A 20,453-nucleotide genomic window follows, 5' to 3' on the forward strand; every position below is an offset into this window, starting at 1 on the left:
GAAGCTCTCCTAACCCTGCCCTTTGGGGTTTTTATAATTATGCTATTTTTTATGACAAATTTAGTCCATTGGTGATCGATTCAACCTCCAGCCCCTCTCCCCTCCCTGGAGGTCAGGAGTAAGAGTGAAAGTCCCAACCATTGAATACAGTGATTGATTCCCCTGGCAACCAGCACCTATCCTTAGGTGACTTAGAGGTGGTCCAAAATTCACCTCATTAACATAAACAGTACACCTTTACCACTCTTAGCACTAAGGAATTTCCAAGGATTTTAGGAGCTCTATGCCAGAACAGGATGAACACCAAATATATATTTATTATAAATCAATACATTTTGAACTATGTATTGTGAAGACACAAAAATCAACAGAGTAAATTTGAAGATCTAATTGCCTTTAATTAAATAATTCATGAATCTGGCAGCATTCCATGTAGCAACTAGAAGGGCACTCCGAGGGGTTGTAGAAAACGGAAGGTTTTTACAGGAAGAAAGGTGGGGCAAGGGAGCTACTAACAAAAGTAAAGAAAGAAGTATTTTTGGACCAGGGGCCATCTTTTCTTTGGAGGAAGAGACTGGAAGGGTTTTTGTCATGCAGATTTCCTCTTCTTCCTATGGGAGATCTAGAGGGCTCATGCTGGTGCTTGACCAGAAAATTCCGTAAAGGTTGATTACATTTCTGGGAGAGGTTGAAACTGCAGTTAAATCAATTATTGAATCTATCTTTGGTATCATGGGCTTTTAGCATGAGTGACTCTATTTTGGACTACAGTTTTTGTTTTGTTTTGTTTTGTTTTCTTTAACAACATAAAAGTGACTAATTTGGTGGTTAGAAAACTGAATAATGTTCACATATATGTGTGGAGATAGGAGAGAGAGAGAGAGAGTATTGCTGACTCTGTGCTTAATAGATCTTGTTAACCTCTATTGTTTCAGAATAATTTATAAGGGAAGATCATTATACAGATAATCTGTCCACTGTGAAGCATAGTCATGTCTTGTAACATCTGCGATAAATGTATTTATTTTCTTACTCAAATAGGACAGACTTCCAGTGTCAATTTTGCCCTCATTGGAACACACTTTCTTTCTTTTTTTTTTTTTTTTTTTTTTTTTTAGTGAACCACTGTCTCCTTGAATAATAAAATAAGTAACTAGCTCAGGCAAGATGAGTCCTTTCCTTGTCCAAGAAATCTCCAAGAACTTGAAATTGTTCAAATGTCTTCAGACTTCCTTGGAGATTGTGACGGTTAATTTTATTTATCAACTTGACTGGGCTAAGTGTATGCCCAAATAACTGGTAAAACATTATTTCTGGTTATGTCTATAAGGGTATCTCAGGAAAAGATGAGCATTTTAACTAGACAGAGTAAAGATCTCCCTTACCCAATGCTGGTGGGCATCATCTAATCCCTTGAGGGCCTGAACAGAACAAAAATGTGAAGGAAGGGTCAATGCACTCAGCTAGAGCTAGAGCTGAGACATCTATCTTCTGCTCCGGGACATCAGTGCTCCTGGTTCTCTGGCTTTTGGTCACAAACTGGGATTTACACTGTTGTCCATCCCCACTCTGCACTCCCATTCTCCAGCCTTTGGACTCGGACTGATTTACTCCACCAGCGTTTCTGGTTCTCTAGCTTGTAGATAGCAGATAGTGGGACTGCTTGGCCTACATAATCACATGAGCCATTGTTATTAGGTTGGTGCAAAAGTAATTGTGGTTTTTGCAATATGTTTAACCTTTTAAACTTTTGCACCAACCTAATATAATACCTATCTTATCTATCTATCATCTATCTATCTATCTATTTATCATCTATATCCTAATGGTTCTGTTTCTCTGGAGAACACTGACTAATGCAAAGGTAAAGTTACAAATAAAAAGATTCACCAAAAGCCTTCATTCATTTAGAATACTACTTATGTCAGTTGCCTCAACATACTAACTGATTGGGATCTCTTCCCTCTCAATAGTGTCCTTGCTTGGAAATAAATTTTACTGTTTTGCAATTACCCATGACCAACCTTTTCTGTAGTCCTCCATAATTCTGAAGCACTCAAAGAAAGCATGGTGCTCCAATACATTCCAGGAAGAGATTTAGCAAATAAAGGAGACTGAGTCATAAGAGAAAATGTCTCCGTTGCTGTTCACTATAATTAGACTAATCTGCTCAACAAGATATGTTCATATACTTTCAACTTAATATAAATTTTGCCTTAATGCTATAGAGTGAGTGTAGGTGGAGCTGACCACCAAAAATATAATTACAATAAAGCTCATTGCATGTTTAAATGGATCCTCATGACCCAGAAAGATGCAATATGTTTTTAAGAGGCCATGACTAAAAAGTATGTGTCCATAAAGAACAAAGCAGATTTAAAAAAAACACACAAAAAAACTATTAACAACATACTAAACCTCTGCTTTTTAGTTTGGGAAGTAAGAGCATTCATCCAGAGCATCAGAACCCTCAATTGCATCCTCAGAGTGGGATCCCAACTAGAGAATTCAGTTACTCATTTGACAAGGGAGAAGTGATAACAAAAAGTGGCTTTCTGTAGAGGAGAGCAAAGTGCTTTAAAAGCACAGGCTTTGAGATAATGTAGATCTCATACAAATCCTGGTTTTAGATGTAGTAGCAGGGTGACCATAACCTTGTTGCTTAATAATGTGTAGTTCAATTTCTTCATCTTTATAATAAAGATAATGGTTTTTCTCTGATAGGGTTGTTGTGAGGATTAACTAGTAGAAATTCTGCACAAAGTACCAAATATTATTGCCTGATACCTAATGAAAGCTGGTAAACAGAAGGTTCCTCTTCAGACTGGCACTGAGTCCAGCCAAACTGAAAAAGTTAATCATTTCTCTCTTGTGTATAATGCCAAAGTGTTCATATTACTTTTGAAAGGAGCGTGGGTTTACACTCTACACCAGGACAGTACCTCTGCATTCCTGTTCATTGGATGCTTCCTTTGACAACTCAACTACGGTGGGCACTTTACTCTGGCAGTGTTTTTAACTTTTTGTTCCCTAGAAATTACTACAGGATAGTGTTTTTCTATTTCCCCAGTTCTCTAGTTGGTCTATTTTTATGTTTCTGTTCCAAGAAAATGCTTCAGACCCTCTGTTTAGCTTTCCTTTGCTTGGATTTCATGCAAACCTACATATCTTGTCTTTGTTATAACCACAGCAGTACTAAATAGTGTTTCCTGAAGGCTTTGTTTCCTCATTTCATTCTATGCTGAATTCAGAAACCAGAAGCTCCCTCACCTCACTTTGGTTGGAAATGGAGTTGTCCATCATTCTTTCATTAGAACAGAAACGTGTCTTCATGAATCACAATGGATGGGAGGGAGGTGTTTGAAGATCTGATGAAGAAGAAACAACAAAATAATGAATCAGGGATGACTTGTGAGGAATAAATGATAGCTTGGGAAAAGGGACAGAGAAGACTATGAATACCTGAAGGTGTTAAAAAGTGAAGGGGTATTTCTGGTTGCCAGTCTGGTATATAAGGAACTTGGAAGTTGTCACTCCTGTTGTTACAAGAAAAAAAGCTGAACAAACTGAAAATCAACAATTTTTCTTACAGTCATCAAAATAATTGAGGTTGCAAGGTAAACTACTGTCTTCAAAATGGAGAGACACATAGGCAGATACGGAGAATCACAGTTTACTGGAGCAGAATTCCAGGACCAAAAGCTCACCCCTTGAGCCAAGAACAGTGTACAAAATTTAACTCTAATTAATGAACAAATGGAGACTCAGTATAGAAACCTTGAGAGTTAAAAAACTCCTACTCTTAAGTGGATTTACACTTTCCTGAGATTTACCACCAAGACTCCAGTTTCTCAGAGTGAAAATCAGAAAAACAATTGTTCTCTGCTTCAGGCATGGGGAGGAGAAAAGCAGCTATTTTGAAATACATCCAATGCATCCTATTTGCCTTAACAAAAGCATGCCCTTGAGAAGAAGTATGTCACTACAGCCTGACCAGCTTGTGTTTTACCAGAGACTAACTGACCTGGCCCCTTCTAGCCTTCCTGTCTCATTTAAGTGTGTGTGTGTGTGTGTGTGTGTGTGTGTGTGTGTGTGTGTGTGATGGGAGGGTGGTGGTCTGATAAGCACTTGTGAAGGATACATACAACCCAGGGGCACAGGCTCACAAAATGACTGAGATTTATTTATAGGACTATCAAATGGATTCCCTTTCTCCCACATCTTACCACCATATCAACATGGCTCCAGTATAAGAGGATTACAACTGAAAGGACCTCACATCTCAGAAATTATGTATGTCTCTCGACAAACACAAAGAGACTGGGAGAGACAAAGTATAGGACAACAGAGGAAACTTTAACCTCTGAAACCTACAGCTACAGCAAACAGTAAACACAGCCAGATAAACATAAGACTTCACTCTGAAAGCATGTTCACTTCAGTTTCTTTTATCTAGTATATCATGTCCAGCTCTCATCCCAAAATTACAAGGCATACTAATAGACAAATAATGCAGTTTGAAGATACAGAACAAGCATCATAACCAGACATAGTTATGACAGAGATATTGGAATTATAAGACAAAACTATAATTAATAAACTAAAGAGTCTTAGTGGGAAAAGTAGACAAACATAAGAACAACGAATAATGTAATCAAAGACATGGGGACTTTAAGGAAGAATAAAAAATGTTATAAATAAAAATACTCTAATAGAAATTAAGAAGGCCTCTGATGCACTCATCACTAGACTGAACACAGCTAAGGAAAGAACCAATGAGCTTACAGATATGTCAATATAAACTTTCAAATCTAAAACGCAAACAGAAAAAAAGAATGAAAAAGATGGAACAGGATATTCTGATATAATTACAATAGGGAAAATATATGTCCAACGGGAATATCAGAAGGAGAAGAAGGAGAAGGAACAGATAGATGGAGAATGAGAAAGACAACAAACATGGTGTATATCGATAGCACGGTAGACACTTGTGGCTATAAATCCTAACTCTGAAACAATAGAAACTTGAGTTCACATCTTGGTATTGCTGTTTCCTTCTTAATCTGTTGTGTTTTGTCAACTTACTTAACTCTGAGAACTCTTTATTTCTTCAGAGTTGTGTAAAATTGGGGAAAATAATAATTTTTTTCTTATAGGCCTGCATTGAGGAATAAAGGAGATACTACATGTAAAATACTTGGCATAATATTTGAAATATAGAAATTGCTTAACTGAATTTAGCTAATATCAGTACTTTGAGGACATAGTCTATCGTCAATACCAGGCTCGCTCTGTTCATACAATAATACACTTGATCCACACGTCAGAGTTTTATTACACCCATATTACAGATAAGAAAACTAAATACACAAAGAATTAAACAACTTCGCCAATATTGAATAAAGAGCAGAACTTAGAATAAATTTCAGGTCTGTCTTATTCTAGCATGTATTCATTCTGTCCCCTACTCCACTCATATGTTATTCTGAATGCAATTTAAAATAAATATATCTATATTATACATATAGTTACTCAAATTTGCCTGCTTCCAAATTAGAACACTCATTTACATTGGAAATGTGAATAAAAACAGGAAGAATAAGGCACAGATAAGGACTGGGTGATTTAAATATGACTATCTTCAAATGCCACATGTAGAATACTAAATTCAGGATGTATACACTGTCTAAAAGATTTGATTGGTAAAACAGCCAATGTTCAACTCTTTTGCAGTCGCTCTTTATCTTAACATGAATATTGAAATCAGAGAGATCCTCAGGATTTTTTGGTTCAGTTTTTGCCTTTAGATAAATGCCCATCTAAATCTCCGGGATCAGTTGTCCTGTTCATTCCTTAGGACTGTCTATGTCCAGAGTTGGGCCTTTTTTCTTCTAATCCAGGGACCAGAGTCTGCACTGTAATTCTTTGACAACATATATAGTGATTTTCCATTTTGGATTTCATGATTTTGCACAATGTCTGGCATATAGAAGATTCCAGTTGTGTGCTAAATACATATATACCTGTATGTATGAATATTTCTGCAGTCCACAAGAAGTTTTTATCTTTATCTTTCATTTTTACAATCAAGATGATTCTCTCTCTCTCTCTCTCTCTCTCTCTCTCTCGCTCTCGCTCTCGCTCTCGCTCTCTGTCTCTCTCTCCCCCTTACTCTCTCCATCTCTCCCCTTCTCCATCCCTTCCTCCCTCTCTCTGTCTTTTTCCTTCTTTAATTTCTAAAAAGGCCACTAATATGTTGGTGGATGTTAAAGAAGGTCCACTACTTCTTTCCTCTAATATTAATACATTTTAACTAGCTTGGAGGCTTTATAAAATCCCCTTAGAGAATCATTTCAGTATCTTTTTACTCCATATGTTTCTCTGTCTTCCTTATATCTGGCCTCAACTCACCTTTGTTCTACAACTTTATTGCTTTCTTTGGTTCTAGATGATTTTCTTTTTCTTTACATCTGTTTCATAATACTTTGCTCTATTATAGGATTTCTTTTCTTCTGCCTTTCCAAGACTGGAGGTTAATGTACTGTCATCTTTCTGGAGGCTTAAGCTATGTAGGCCTGTGTCATCTTGGGAACTTTATTCAAAAAAGTTGGAAAACAATGTTGGCTTCAGAACAACAGGTTGAAATGTACAAGGTGGCTGGTTATCCTGGCTTCTGCCACACTGATGGGATATTTCCCCTACACATCAAAAAATCTCTTCTTAATAAATAAGGTCTTCTATTGCTCCCTATTTTGGAGAATGATATCACATGAAGAAATTATATTTGCGAATAGAAAGATGGGACAAATTCCCTTTGCAAAAATTCTATTATTTTTATTGCACTAAATAGCTTTAAAAATATTCTATTAAAATTAGATTTAAAAAAAAAAATCATGAAATTCTTTCTCCTCTTTCCATCTCATTTCTATCATTCATTGTAGTTTCTTAGAAGAAGCTTCTTATGTGGACAGCTGTTGACCTTGTTCTCTAAGTTGCCCTTGGGTGGGTATGAATGAGAATATTGACACCAATATGGCAGTGACTTTGAAAAGCTGTTGTGCCATAAAGGAATACATAAAAATTCAGGTGAATTGCAAAGATTTACTAAAGCTCATGAATTTCTGCTATGGTTTCTGCCCATTTTTAAAAAATCAGAATATTTTAAGCTGAACAAAATGATACAGATATAAGGATCTTAGAAGACCCTGAAGGTGAGCAGCCTTTGAGGAAAATGAGAAATTTGTTTTGAGTTAATATTCAGGGCAAGTGCATTAATAATATGTAAAGATAACCCTTAATTTCACTCAGCTAGACTTTTGATGGTGGGTTATTAAAAAATACAGGTCATGATTTATAATGAAAACTGCCATAAAAGATTAGATTTAGCAAATTGATATTGATTCATTTAATGGGTAGTCACAAACTTATTTCTTTTTATTAGCTTTGCATTTGCACATTTATCTGTTTCAGAGGCCAATCCAATAAAGCCTCTTATTTAACATTTCCTTCCTGTGTCCTGCAGTATTTTCTTTAGTTGGATTAAACCCTGATCATTGCTACAATTTCCTGAGGGCATTGGTCCACTTTCCATCGTAGAATGATTTCATTCACAAGACTTCTTTTTGTTTTATCCCTTCTGAGACTGGTATCCTTTCTACTATGAAATCCTGTGTTGGCAAGCAGGAAGATAACTGTGGTATCTGTCTGTACCATCACCCAATAACACCTGTTATGCTTAAGTAACTTTCCAATTATATGACCCTATTCAAAGTATGATGAGGGACCCGAATAACATTTCCTGTTATCTCATCCACTTCCAAGTAGAAGTTCTAACCTTTGAATGAATAGCATAATGAATCTTTTGGTTATACAAACACTGAAGTCCCCAATTTTGAAAGAGAAGATATTGAGCTTTAGAAAGGACAAAGGATCCCAAATTTCAAATCTAAGTGATAAATCATTAAAAATGAAACCATTTATTATATATGTGTGTGCGTGTTTATAATCTCTGAGGCTTTTGTGAATTTGTAGCCATAAATATGCTTCTGATTTATCAAATGAAGATTTTAGAAAATTTTTCATAAGGAGAATGAAATGGAACAATGAAAGAGCTTAATGCATTGTGTCTTTTGTTTTTCCTGCTTCCCTTTGCTCCATTTTGCCTGGTTTACTTCAACACCCTTGAACACAGAGTGCACATTTGAGAGACAGCCTAGCATAGAGCTTCATAATGCAGACTCTCGAGGCAGGTGATCTATGTTCAAATCCTCAATCTGCTTCGAAGTACTCTCTGCGTCTTATTGACCTTAAATGTAAAGTATGAATAAAGACAGTACATGCTTGTAGAATTGCTGTTAGGGTTAAAGGAGACTTAAAGAAATTATATTAAAAGCTCACTTAAACATAAGCATTGGTGATTATTAACATCCTGCCATTTCCATATTTCATAGCCACCTGTTGATTTGCCTGCACAACATCTCTCCTCTGTCCTTGGTAATAATTCTTTTAATTTTCTTGGGAAAGCCCTTCTCCTTAATGTGCTTTTGTGAAACTCATACTCAAAATGCTGCTATCTGCCCAGGCTAAGTGGTGGCATGCCAGCTTCCTATGCCAATCAGATCTCCACTTCATGTAATTTAGAAAAAAAGATTTTCATTGTTGTGTTTTTCACATGCGATAGAGCACGCAAATAGTAAAAGTCCAGACTGATGAATTTTTACACCCGCATAAACCCATGGAACCACTGAAGGAAAAAGACAAAAAAATATTTCTTATACCACAGAACCCTGCCTCATGCCTTCTCTAGTCAGACCCTACCCCTAAGGTAACCAGTATTCTGTCTGCTATTATAGGATAGTTTTGTATTTTTTTGAAGTTTCTATGAATGTCCCCATAAAATATGTACTCTTTTATGTCATTGTTGGCAACAATATGTCTGATATTTATCAATGTTGTATGTAATCTTTTTTTTTCATTGCCGTGCATTATGTGGTTGTAGGAATATACCATATGTTATCCATTCCATCTACTATTGATAAACATTCAGATTTGCTATTTTTAAATATAGTTGTCTGAGCATTCTGGTACGTATCTTCTGATGAGCAAATGCATTCGTTTCCATTAGTATATAACTAGAAGTTGAATTACTGGATACTAGACTATTATGTATAGAAAATTACCTTTAATAGACATTGCAAAAGAGTTTTCCAAAGAAATTAAATTATATTTTACCATACTTGAATGAGAATTAAAGTTGTTTCACATCCCTGTCAATATTTGATATTGTTAGTCTTTTTTAACTGTTTCCACATAAGTGGGAATTAGTAGTGTCTCATGATTTTACTTTATTTCCCTGAAGACTACTTACTCTGTGTTATTTTTTATACATCTTTTTGGCCATTTGGATAGTATAATACTTAAAGTGAAAACTTGGTCAGGTCATTGAAAATGCCTCATGGTCTCCCTGTATAGTTATGGGCTGCGGAATGATGCTTTAGCCAACGACAGCGCATGTATACAGACGACAGACAGTATCTTAGAAGATTATAATGGAGTTGAAAAATTCTTATGCCTAGTTACGTTGTAACTGCCATAATGTTGCAGCGCTCACATGTTTGTGGTGACACTGGTATAAACAAACCTACTGCACTGCCAGTGTATAAAAGTATAGCACATGCGATTGGGTACAATATGTCGTATTTGATAATGATAATAAATTACTGTGCTACTGGTTTATGTGTTTACCATGCTATACATTTTATTATTATTTTAAAATGTACTCTTTCTACTTATTTTTAAAAAAAAAGTGCTGTAAGACAGTACGCTGTGTTATGCCAGTGGCAGCCTCATACATCTCATGTATACCACATCTCTTGATTGCATAATTTTCTCTTGTGCTTGATCTAATCTTGTGTTGTTCTGTACAGTAACATACTGTACATGCTTGTGGCCTAGAAGCCATAGGCTATGCCATACAGCCTAGGTGTGCAGTAGGCTACACCATCTAGGTTTGGGTAAATGCACTCGATGATGACAAAATTGCCTAATGATGCGTTTCTCAGAATGTATCCCTAGCTCTAAGCAGTGCATGACTATATCCCAAAGTTTGAATTCTAAAGATTTTTCTGACGGTGTCTTAGGGACTGCCACCTAGGGGAAACATTATGAGAACAGTGGCCCTTCTCTTTCCTTAATGCACCAAGTTCAACAGCCAAACTCCCCTTTTATTTGTTTTGTGAATTTAAATTCTCCCATATGATACTCAAATAAAATATTCTACCTTTAGAAATAATTTAAAAGCCCACACTCTCCTGATGAGAGAGGTGTTCTTAACATGACGCATAAGTCTGGTGGTTTTTCCTATTCTCTCCTCTCCAGCACAACGTCGGTCACTCCCTGTCTTGCTCTTCCTCTAGCACTACTGAGCTACAGTCACACGGTTACAGCCTGTCTTTGCTCATTGTAGCCCTGCCATCTGGCAATGCCTTCCATCCTTTCCTTCCCTTATTAATCTCTACTCATACATTTAGACTTATTTTAGGAGGTACCCATCTGTATATAACTTCCCTGACACCCCAAACGGGGTTAGTCATTGCTTCTCATCATTCCCTTTTACATTTGCTCTGAGTACAGTTTATTGTGTTGCTTCTTAAGCGAGTCAGGTTTTAGCCTTTGGGTCTCTTTTGGTCTCTTCTCTTGCCTATCGATATAACTGTGCAAGCACTTCATTGCTTTAGCATGCATTCTGCTTTCATCCAAGCTCGCTTTGTTTTCCCTGATAGATCTATGACTCACCCCCAGTCCTGCTGCCTGTACATATACTGTATGTCTGCTTCTTTTAATCATTAAGCCCTTAGGACATTAGGTTCAAATTCACTTAAGAATAAAGCTTCAGGTCCATCTGCCATGACCGAGACACAACAAACAACCAAACCTCAAACTAGAATAAGGCTTTAGTTAAACTAAAGTAAGACCGCCTTGGCCTTGGTTATGTTTGAGCTCTGGACTCATGAAAGCAGAACGGCCCCACAGACTGCATCCCCTGGGAACCAACAGAACAAGGCCGTGTTAGACACCAGGACCTGATGCCATGATCAATGGCCTCCTGCCTTAGCCCTGACCAATCAGCAGAGCCCACGACCCCAGCTCCCATAGCAACCATGATTCATGACTTTTCCCTTATACAACCTAGTCACCAGAGGCCACTGGGAGCCAGGTGTTTGCGAGCACTACCTCATCTTTGTGTCGGGTCCTGGCACCAACTCCTTAAATAGACCTTTACATTTTTTGCTGCAATCTCCTGTTCGTATCTCATTTGGCTCAAGTACACACCGGCAAACAGTCATTTGAGTGTGCGGTGTCATCTACACCTACTCCCTTGGTGATCTCATTCAGTTCCATGCTTTTTCATATTATCTGTATGCTGATGAGTCACAAAATTATCTCCAGTTTTGACATTTCCATTGAAATAAGAATTGTATAATGAATTTCTTATTTAAAATTTTCAAGTGGATGTGCATTAGGCACCTCAATTTATTTAAACTGAACTTCTTGACCTCCACCCCAAACCTATTCTTTCTGAGATATTCCACGTATAAGCTAACGGCAATAACATTAGCCCTGCTGTCATGGCAAAATCCATGAACTCATTTTTGACTTCTTTCTCTTTAAAATATAGTCCCTTTACCTTTAGTCCCCTCTGATACGTAATATAGTCCCTTTACCTTTAGTATCAAAATATGCTCATGTAGTTTCAATTGTACTATTTCAGTGCAATCCCCTTAAAGAACAGCCCTCCAGCTAATTAGAAATCTAAACCTGGCCAAAATTCAAAAGAAAAAAAAAGACCTGAAAACTAAGTACAGCAACTAAAAGTAGGCAAATTGGTAGAGGGAAGGTAAAATGTGGAGAAGCAATTAGCATGTTAAGTCAAATTTGTTCCTTTCCCACCCGTTGTGGCTTCATGACAGGGAGAAACCCCAATAATGAAGCAAGCAGCACGCCTACAATCCAGTAGGAACCAAGCCATCTGCATGGCCAAAGGAACCAAAGACAGGAAATGATGTAATCCAGAGGGTGGGGGGAAACTATTGAGGCACAAGAGCCAGAGAAGATGACCCTAATTCCATGTACGGGTCCATACATTTTCAGTCTGAATTCTGAAACTCGCATGTACAAGACAGACCCAAAGCAGTATATCAAAGGCTTTGAGAACTAAATTGAGAGCTGTACCACTCCGCCCAGTCTGAACTTAACTTGGTTGTCTTTTAAGACAAAAACAAATATTCTCCAGAGGATTATAATAGAACCCAGATTTTGTACAATATATCATTTACAATGTCTGACTTATTTCACTTAGCTAAATGCTCTCAAGGTCCATCCGTGTTGTCACAAATGGCAGGATTTCTTTCTTCTATGGCTGAATAATAGTTTGTGTGTGTGTGTGCGTGTGTGTGTGTGTGTGTGTGTGTGTGTGTGTGTGTTTAACAATTTCTTTATCCATTTATTCATTGATGGACACAGGCTGTTTCCGTATCTTGGCTATTGTGAATAATGGTGCAATGAACATGGGGATGCAGATATTAATATTTCTTTGAGATACTGATTTCAATACTTCTGCATGTATACCCAGAAATGGAATTGTTGGATCATATGGTAGTTCTCTTTTTAATTTTTTGAGGAACCTCCAAAGTGTTTTCCAATGTACATTCCCACCAAAGTACATGAGGGTTCCCTTTTCTCCACATCCTCACTAACACTTATTATTTCTTGTCTTTTTTATGATAGCATTCTAACAGGTGTGAGGTGATATTTCATTATGGTTTTGAGTTGCATTTCCCTGACAGTTAGTGATGCTGGGCATCTTTTCATGTGTGTATCTGATATTGATTTCATTTTCGTTGCTCATTTCATTCCTGATGTTGTTGATTTTGTCTTCTCCCTTTTTTCCTTTAGTCTCCCTAGAGGTTTGTCAATTTTTGAAATCTTTTCAAAAAAGAAGCTTGCTGTTATTTTACCATCGTGCTGTTAGAATATTGCTCTGTGCAGATTTGCTTAACTTTTCAGATATTAGAATGAACCAATATTTGTGTAAATGTTTTTCTACCTCACTCCTTTTCTAGGATTTCAACTATATGCTAGAACACTTGAAACTATCTCACATGTTACTGAGAATTTGTTCATTTTGTGTTTTAATCTCGCTGTAATTTAATTTGAATATTTTCTTTTGTTGTCTTCAAGTTCACTAATCTTTACTTATCAAAGTGCTTAATCTGCTTTAGACCACAATTCTGTGTATGGTTGTATTTTTTTAGCCATGGAAGTTTCATTTTCCTATCGTCCATGTCTTTATTTTAATAATGTTTTCCTTTAATTTCTTGCACATATTTATAATAGCTCTTTTAAAGTCTTTGCTAATGTCATCATTCATGTTCTCTGTGGCTCTTGTTTTGCACGTGCATGTGTGTATGTGTGTGTGTGTTGTTTTTAAATTTTTATCTATGAGTTATAGGGCATTTGTTTTTTGGTTTTGCTTCTTTGCTTAGTAACATTTTTATTAGAGGCTGAATATTGTGAATACTGTTTCTAAATGGATTTTATTATCTTTCTTTTAAGAGTGTTAGGTCGTCTTTTGGCCGAGAGTTAAGTTTTATGCTAATCAGCATGATTCTTTTGAAGTTTTTAAAAGCTTGTTAATAAAAGTCTGAAATAGCCTTTATTCTAAGGTAATTTATCTATGTTAATAAGGTTTGATCATTGTGGATTTTCTGAAAATTCTGGGTGTTTTATGGGTTGTTTATACCCTGGCAGCTAGGACCTTGAACCTTTCACAGATCCATGTTGTTGGTTTGTGTTTTTTGTTTCCTGGTGTGTTTTTTTTGTTTTTTGGGGGGTGGGGGTGGGGTGGGGGTTGAGTGCACCGTTCCCTTCTTGTGATTTCTCCAGAAATTGTCCCGTGTACAGTAACAAAAATAACTCCTGGCAAAATAGTAGGGATAATTTAGGGGTCAACTCATTTGTTTCTCATTTATTATTCTCAGGGATAACAGTCCTGAGGTTCCAGTTGTGCAATGTCTGAAAGCCATTTCGTATATTTTGTCCTGTTTTCTTGTTATTTATTACAAGAAGACAAGCTCAGGTTCAGTTATTCTTACATGCCTAGATATGGAAGTCTCCTATATCTGCACTCAACATTCATTATTCAGCCCTGTACACAGGTATTCCCCCACTTTTCAAAAGTTCGGTGACATCACTTCACTTTTACAAAAGATCTACATTAGCACTTCTTTTTGCTAACCAAAAGAAATCTGAACAAGATTTTTGTTTTTAGGAAAAATGGTGAAGTGAAACTAGCATTCAGTGTTTGTTTTGCAATGAGCCTTTTAGAGGCGTGTACCACAGGCAGTGATACCACCAAGCTCCTTCCCAAGGAATTACACTTAGCATCTCAGCATCTAGTCACCATAGCTTTGAACTGTGTCTGTGAGCAACTGTGCTTTATATCAATATCTTTTATACATCTGTTAGCAAGATAGGTCCTAATGCAATTGCTTTTTTGCTTCACGCCATCTTGGCTTACAAAAGTTTTCATAGGAACACTACTTTCAAATAGCGGGGAGACCTGCATTATGCATTTTTCTTATTTTACTGATTATCTTTCTCTCCTATCACAATTTCAGCTCTATGAGGGTTGATTTCTTTTTGTTGTTGTTCTGTTAGAAAAATTCCTATTATATGACATAGGAGTCATATAATAAATATTTGTCGTTGACTAGGCTGCTTACTAGTTTGGGGGGTAGCACTGTCAGCAGGTTACCTGAAGATCCCCTGTGATTCCACTGAAGACCATTGTGAGCCATTGAAGTCCAAACCCTTTGGCTGTTAAATATTTTGCGACTTTTTGTCCTGGTTATATTCTCTGGAATTGGAAACATAAAGTTTGCAAGATCCTGAAAATAAATTAGAAATACTAATTACCATTTGGTACATTTTCTTTGCTTTAATTAACTTATTATTATTATTATCATTTTTAAAGATGCTGCTGCTACTCCATCATCAGAATGATTCGTTTCCCTGGGCCATGCTTTAAATGTAACTGAAACCCTTCAGCACTTCAACCTTTCAACTTCTAACAGCTATTTTTCATTATACCTACTACCACCTCCACCTGGAATACACACACAAACTATTCTGCTGCAAAACTACATCTGTCACTCTGGGTTATGAAACAACAGCTTCTACCAGCCTATGTACTTAAGCCAATTCCTACAACGAATACAATAATGAAAGATTATTACTAATAAATATATTTCTATATTTATTATTATTCTTTTCTTGATTGTCTTGGGAACAAAGGCAGGAAATACCAACACTTAATTCAATTTAGGAACTGTTGAAAGGACAAGGATGAGATAATGAAGCAGTTCTGAGCTGAGGAGCGGCAACTTTATTTTTACTTAGTATGCTTCAAATTAGAACCACACAGCATAAGTTGCCTTGGATTATTCTGTTAAGGGTGAAAGTCTATTATAATTTTTGGCTGAGTGTCATCAATTTATTTAGCCTCATTCATCTATCTATCACTCACGCTCCTCTAGGCAGAGTAGAACTGAAATATATGGATCAGCAATTTGTGATATAACACTTTTGTACATTTGTTCAACTTATTTTATGGAGAGAGATTGAGTGCTGTGTGGGCAAGCGTGTGGAAGGAGGACCTAACTGAAGGATTGGCTATCCCTCCATTATGTAGAACAGTTCAGCTCTGTCCCAGATGTGCATTCCCTTCTCAGTAAAAAAAAGAAAGTCCTACCGACATACCCTCTACAGATAGCAGTTGAATGACCCTCTGTTGCTACATGAGCATGCCTCCTGGGAGTGTCAGGCCTCGCCTGAAAATATCAAAAAATACCAAAGGTCTGTACATGTACTCTTTTAAACTATTCCCAGTTCTTGCCTTGAGTTAATTTCTAAGAAACTCAGTTTTATTCTTGTTAACTTTTCATTCCATTTTTAATGCTCAGGTAATATTATAAAGGCTCTCATATGCAAATACTTTGGAAAACTGCCTGGCTTTCCTTTTAGAACTGACTTCAAGCCCAAGATATTTTTATTGATGACAAATCACATTTATTGAATTATTCACTTACTGTTCCCCCCTTTGATTTAAACAGTTTCACCTCTTTTGTTTTTTCAGATACGTATTTTTAGCCTGAATTTTATAAATATTGAGTTGGTGATTTTTACCCAAATAGTTATTAATAGAATGGAAGGAACATACTGTTATAAATGGAAATTATTACTCTATTTAGTTGCTGTGGTTGAATTTTATTGTAGAAACGTATTCACATTTGACGTACATTTATCTTTTATTCATTCATTAACACACCTAACATAGAATTCTGACCTTGCACTAATTACTCTGCTTAGTGTGGGGATGCTAGGGAAGATGGCAGAGTATTTGCTGTCAAAGAGCTCATTATCTAGTAACAGAGAAGTTTATCTGTTATGTTAGCAGTAGGCCAGACTTTGAAGACAAACAGCATCATATTAATGTTTAATCTTGAAAACACAATGACGGCACCCACCAACATTATAGCCATACCAGAGACTGTCTTGACTTAAAAATCAGCCTGATTAATTTTAGAAGCCAGTATAGGAGTTTAGGAGTTCATCACATATGCCATCAAGACATTTCCATATTTCTATATACACTTTTCACTCAATTTGGGCACAATTCAAGCAATTTTAGAGGATGTAGTCACAATATTTTAATCTCAGATTTTCAGAATGCAATGATTGTAAATGGTGACTTCTATTCATGGTTGATGTCCCCTATCATGCTTGTGAGAAGTGAATGATTCCTGATGCCTCTGCCCAAATCTCTCTCATCCCTTTCATTTCTCCCTTCTTCTTGTGTCCCTTACAGCACAGTGGAGGCCGGAGATCTCTCAGATTGTACAGTAGTGTTCACTGGTGTGGTGAGAAAATAGGATTTTAAAATCAGCTGAAGTTTAGGGAAGCATCTGAACTATGTTTATTCTTCTCTGGAAGTAGTACCACCATGTACTAAATAAGGTAAGGAAATCTTCACAAGGTGCCTTGATCATGACTGATACTTAAAAAGTCCTGCTGGAAGGCACTGTAGTAAACCTTGATGTTTTTCCATAGTGCTTTCTGGGTTTTTATTTTCCCAGTGATTTAATTTCTAATGCAGGGTAATTATGATCAATTTATGACAGTTAATTTGAATTCTGTCTTCACGATATGCAGGAACCATGGTAGAGAACTACAGCAATTCCATTTTCTCCTCTTAGCGAAAGGGTCTTTTTCACAGAAAAGCCTCATGGTCAGGTATACGTCATTATAATTGTCATGTATCTTCAGGATACTTCACACAGACCATACAAGCCCCTTCTCAGGTTCCTCAGGTTCCCTCTACTTGTCTCATGTCCACTTTTAAATAATGCGTATTCCTCCAGACAGCGCTAACTTGGGATAACAAAAGCATTTGAGCTAACTTAGCTATTGCTTTACTGTGACTAAGAACTCTGTGCCAATTTCCCCTCATGCTTAGTTTCCTAAAATACTGTGGGGGTTTTTTTGTGTGGTTTTTTTTTGTTTTGTTTTGTTTTTTTCACTTTTTCATGAGAGAGAATGGGTTTGGTAAAATAGTCATTACTACTATTAAGAAACAAGTTTTCAAGTAAAAAAGGCCTTGAGATCTGGATGTCTTACCAGTCTGGACAAAACCTTACAGATATTACTGTAGAGAACAATTCCACTTTGTATCAAGGGCTGAAGCAACCCTTTTCTCCCTGGGCTCACATCTAAGATCCTATTATGATGGAAATGGGCTGTAAATGAACTCAAATTGCATCCAAACTTCAAAAGCTATTTCATAACTGCTTTTAGTCTGGCTATTTAAAAGTATAACCTCCAGATAAGATTCTCAATCTATCTCCCTTATAGAAATAGAAAATATTAATAAGAAAAGGGCAGTTATTCCTACATTCCCCTTAGCACATGTATTTATGAAATGATGCTTCTCTTGGGTGTTCAAGATAGAGGGTGCATGTCATCATAATTAAAAATATACCCCAAATTGTCTTATTCATACTGAAAAAAAAAATCAATCCGGAAGTTACTTACTGATCACTTAAAATCAAACGCACAAATAATATGCTTAAGAACATTAAAACAGGTCTAATAGGGTGGCAATTCATTTCCTTTTCAACATACATGAAAAGAAACTTTAATAGTGGCTACCTTTAATGTATTCACCATGAAGAATAAAAGTCCACTCTAATATAATTTAAATATCTAGTGTGGCCTGAAAATTTCAGAGGAAGCATTAAAAAGAGTAAGAGCTTAGTAGCAGAGACCCCAGGCAGCGCTTTCTCCAAATACACTGGTTAGGTCATTTTCCTTGCTTGACAATAACCCATGCATCTTCTCCTTTGCTGAATTCAGTATAAGTTGTTACTAGAAAACCAGTATGTGCTAGTTATCAACCAGCCGAGACCACTGATGGGTTTATGGGGCTCAATTTTGAAGACAAACTTGGCTCTTTGTCGCTGTGAGTGACTATTTCAAGGATCCTGTGGCCTAGTGACATGTTAGGCTAAGTATTAGATTGTCTGAGACCCTCAAGGCAATTGACCTAGCTCTGCCTCTTTCTGACCTAAACATGGTCTTCCAGAGTTTTCAGCATCCAAAATAACCCTAGTAATAAATAACAGAGTTATTTAGTTGCTTCTCTCTCTTTGGGAGGGAGTAAGGGGTTAATATTTTATAGCACAATAAAGACAGGGAAAATTGGCAAAAAATCATTTATTGGATAGCAAAAAACATAAAAGTAAACCTTGACGAGGTCTACTCTTAAAAATATAACTTGAATACTTTCACCCCTGCTTTTCATTTTGTCAGTTCTTGCTGCATTGTGGAATATTGTTTCTATAATCGAATAATGAGCTTTTATGTATTTAAAAAATATTTCCCAGGTTTTTATTACTTATTTACTTAAAACAATTTTAGATAAAAGCTGTACATAATTAAGGTGTACAACATGGTGTTTTTATATACATACACATAGTAAAATAATTACTGCAATCAAGCTAATTAACATATACATCTCATACTTTTGTGGGGGGGAGGGGTAATGAACTTTTAAAATGAAAAAGGCTAAATTGGGAAATCATCCTACCTTTCATTAAAAAATCATCAAGACTCCAGCTCCTGTCCCAGTAATTAAAGCCTACTATGGAATATTCATGATAGTTATAATCCCTTCATTACCTTTGCCAGTGTGTCTGTGAGTGGCTATTGATATCCAAGGGTTGGCTTCGACTTCATTATTATGATCTTCCCATTAATACTACATTTTCTTATTCCAAGATGTTGAGATCTATAACTATTCATGAGCCATTTCCCCTCTCCATGAGATGTACCCCAAGATGAATTGCTTTGAGTTTCATTTTATCAAGAGCTTAATTTTAATGGTCACCTGCTGCACAAATAAAATAAGAGAAGCAATGAAGCTCTCATTATTGATACGAGTTGCATGTGTTTTTTGTACAAGTTATATTTAGCCTCTGTCCTTGAAGTTTTCTGTAAATTTTGAATGAGCTAGCTGGATAGCAAGGGATGGAACAACATTATAAAGACTGCATAAAGAAGTAATTAACAGCACACTGGTATATTTCAATTGCAGTGTCTTGTATTAAATTGTTTACAGTAGCTTTATTATTGTCCTTCTGTTAGTTAATATTCATGTGCCTTGTTGTACAACCAGCTAGTATGCTTGACGGTGGTTTCTGGGATATCTCACTATTTTGAATTTCTTTGAATGTCTAAAACCTGGTATGAACTCAAAACCAGCTCCTTTCTAACAGGAAGTTCAGGGGAATGGGCAGTTAAAATGGGTTGGGATAAGTAGGCTGAGACAAAAGATGTCGCAAGAAGAGAGAATGTTCAAGATTGCTTAAAGGGTTACATAGAAATTAAACATGAGGACTTACTGGATATCCACTCTTAAATAGATATGGATTTCTAGATAAGCATAAAAGGGCATGTGGGGCCATTTACTTTGTAGTGCAGTAAATAATACATTTCAAAATTAAGTATCTTTATATATATATATTTTTAACCTCACGTTTTCTGGATGCCAGATGTACCGAAATCGATGGTAAGCATAATAAAGGATGTTTATGGAATAAATTGTCAGATGTTTGTTGGTAGCAAAAAGGGGAGATTTTTCATTGCATCCAAAAGTGATGTTGCTTTTTTATTTTTTTTTTAACAGAGGAAATGGTGTGTCCTACAGCATGATATACAATCATTCTAACAATATTAAAATCAAAGTTCTTTTGAGGCCAAGCCCACTGTGCATGATGGATGGGGGTGATGTTCTAAAGATCTGATTCTTTGTCATTTCTTATTTCACAATATTTTTT

The sequence above is a fragment of the Rhinolophus sinicus genome, linkage group LG07 (genome assembly GCF_036562045.2).
Source record: "Rhinolophus sinicus isolate RSC01 linkage group LG07, ASM3656204v1, whole genome shotgun sequence".
Lineage (NCBI taxonomy): Eukaryota > Metazoa > Chordata > Mammalia > Chiroptera > Rhinolophidae > Rhinolophus > Rhinolophus sinicus.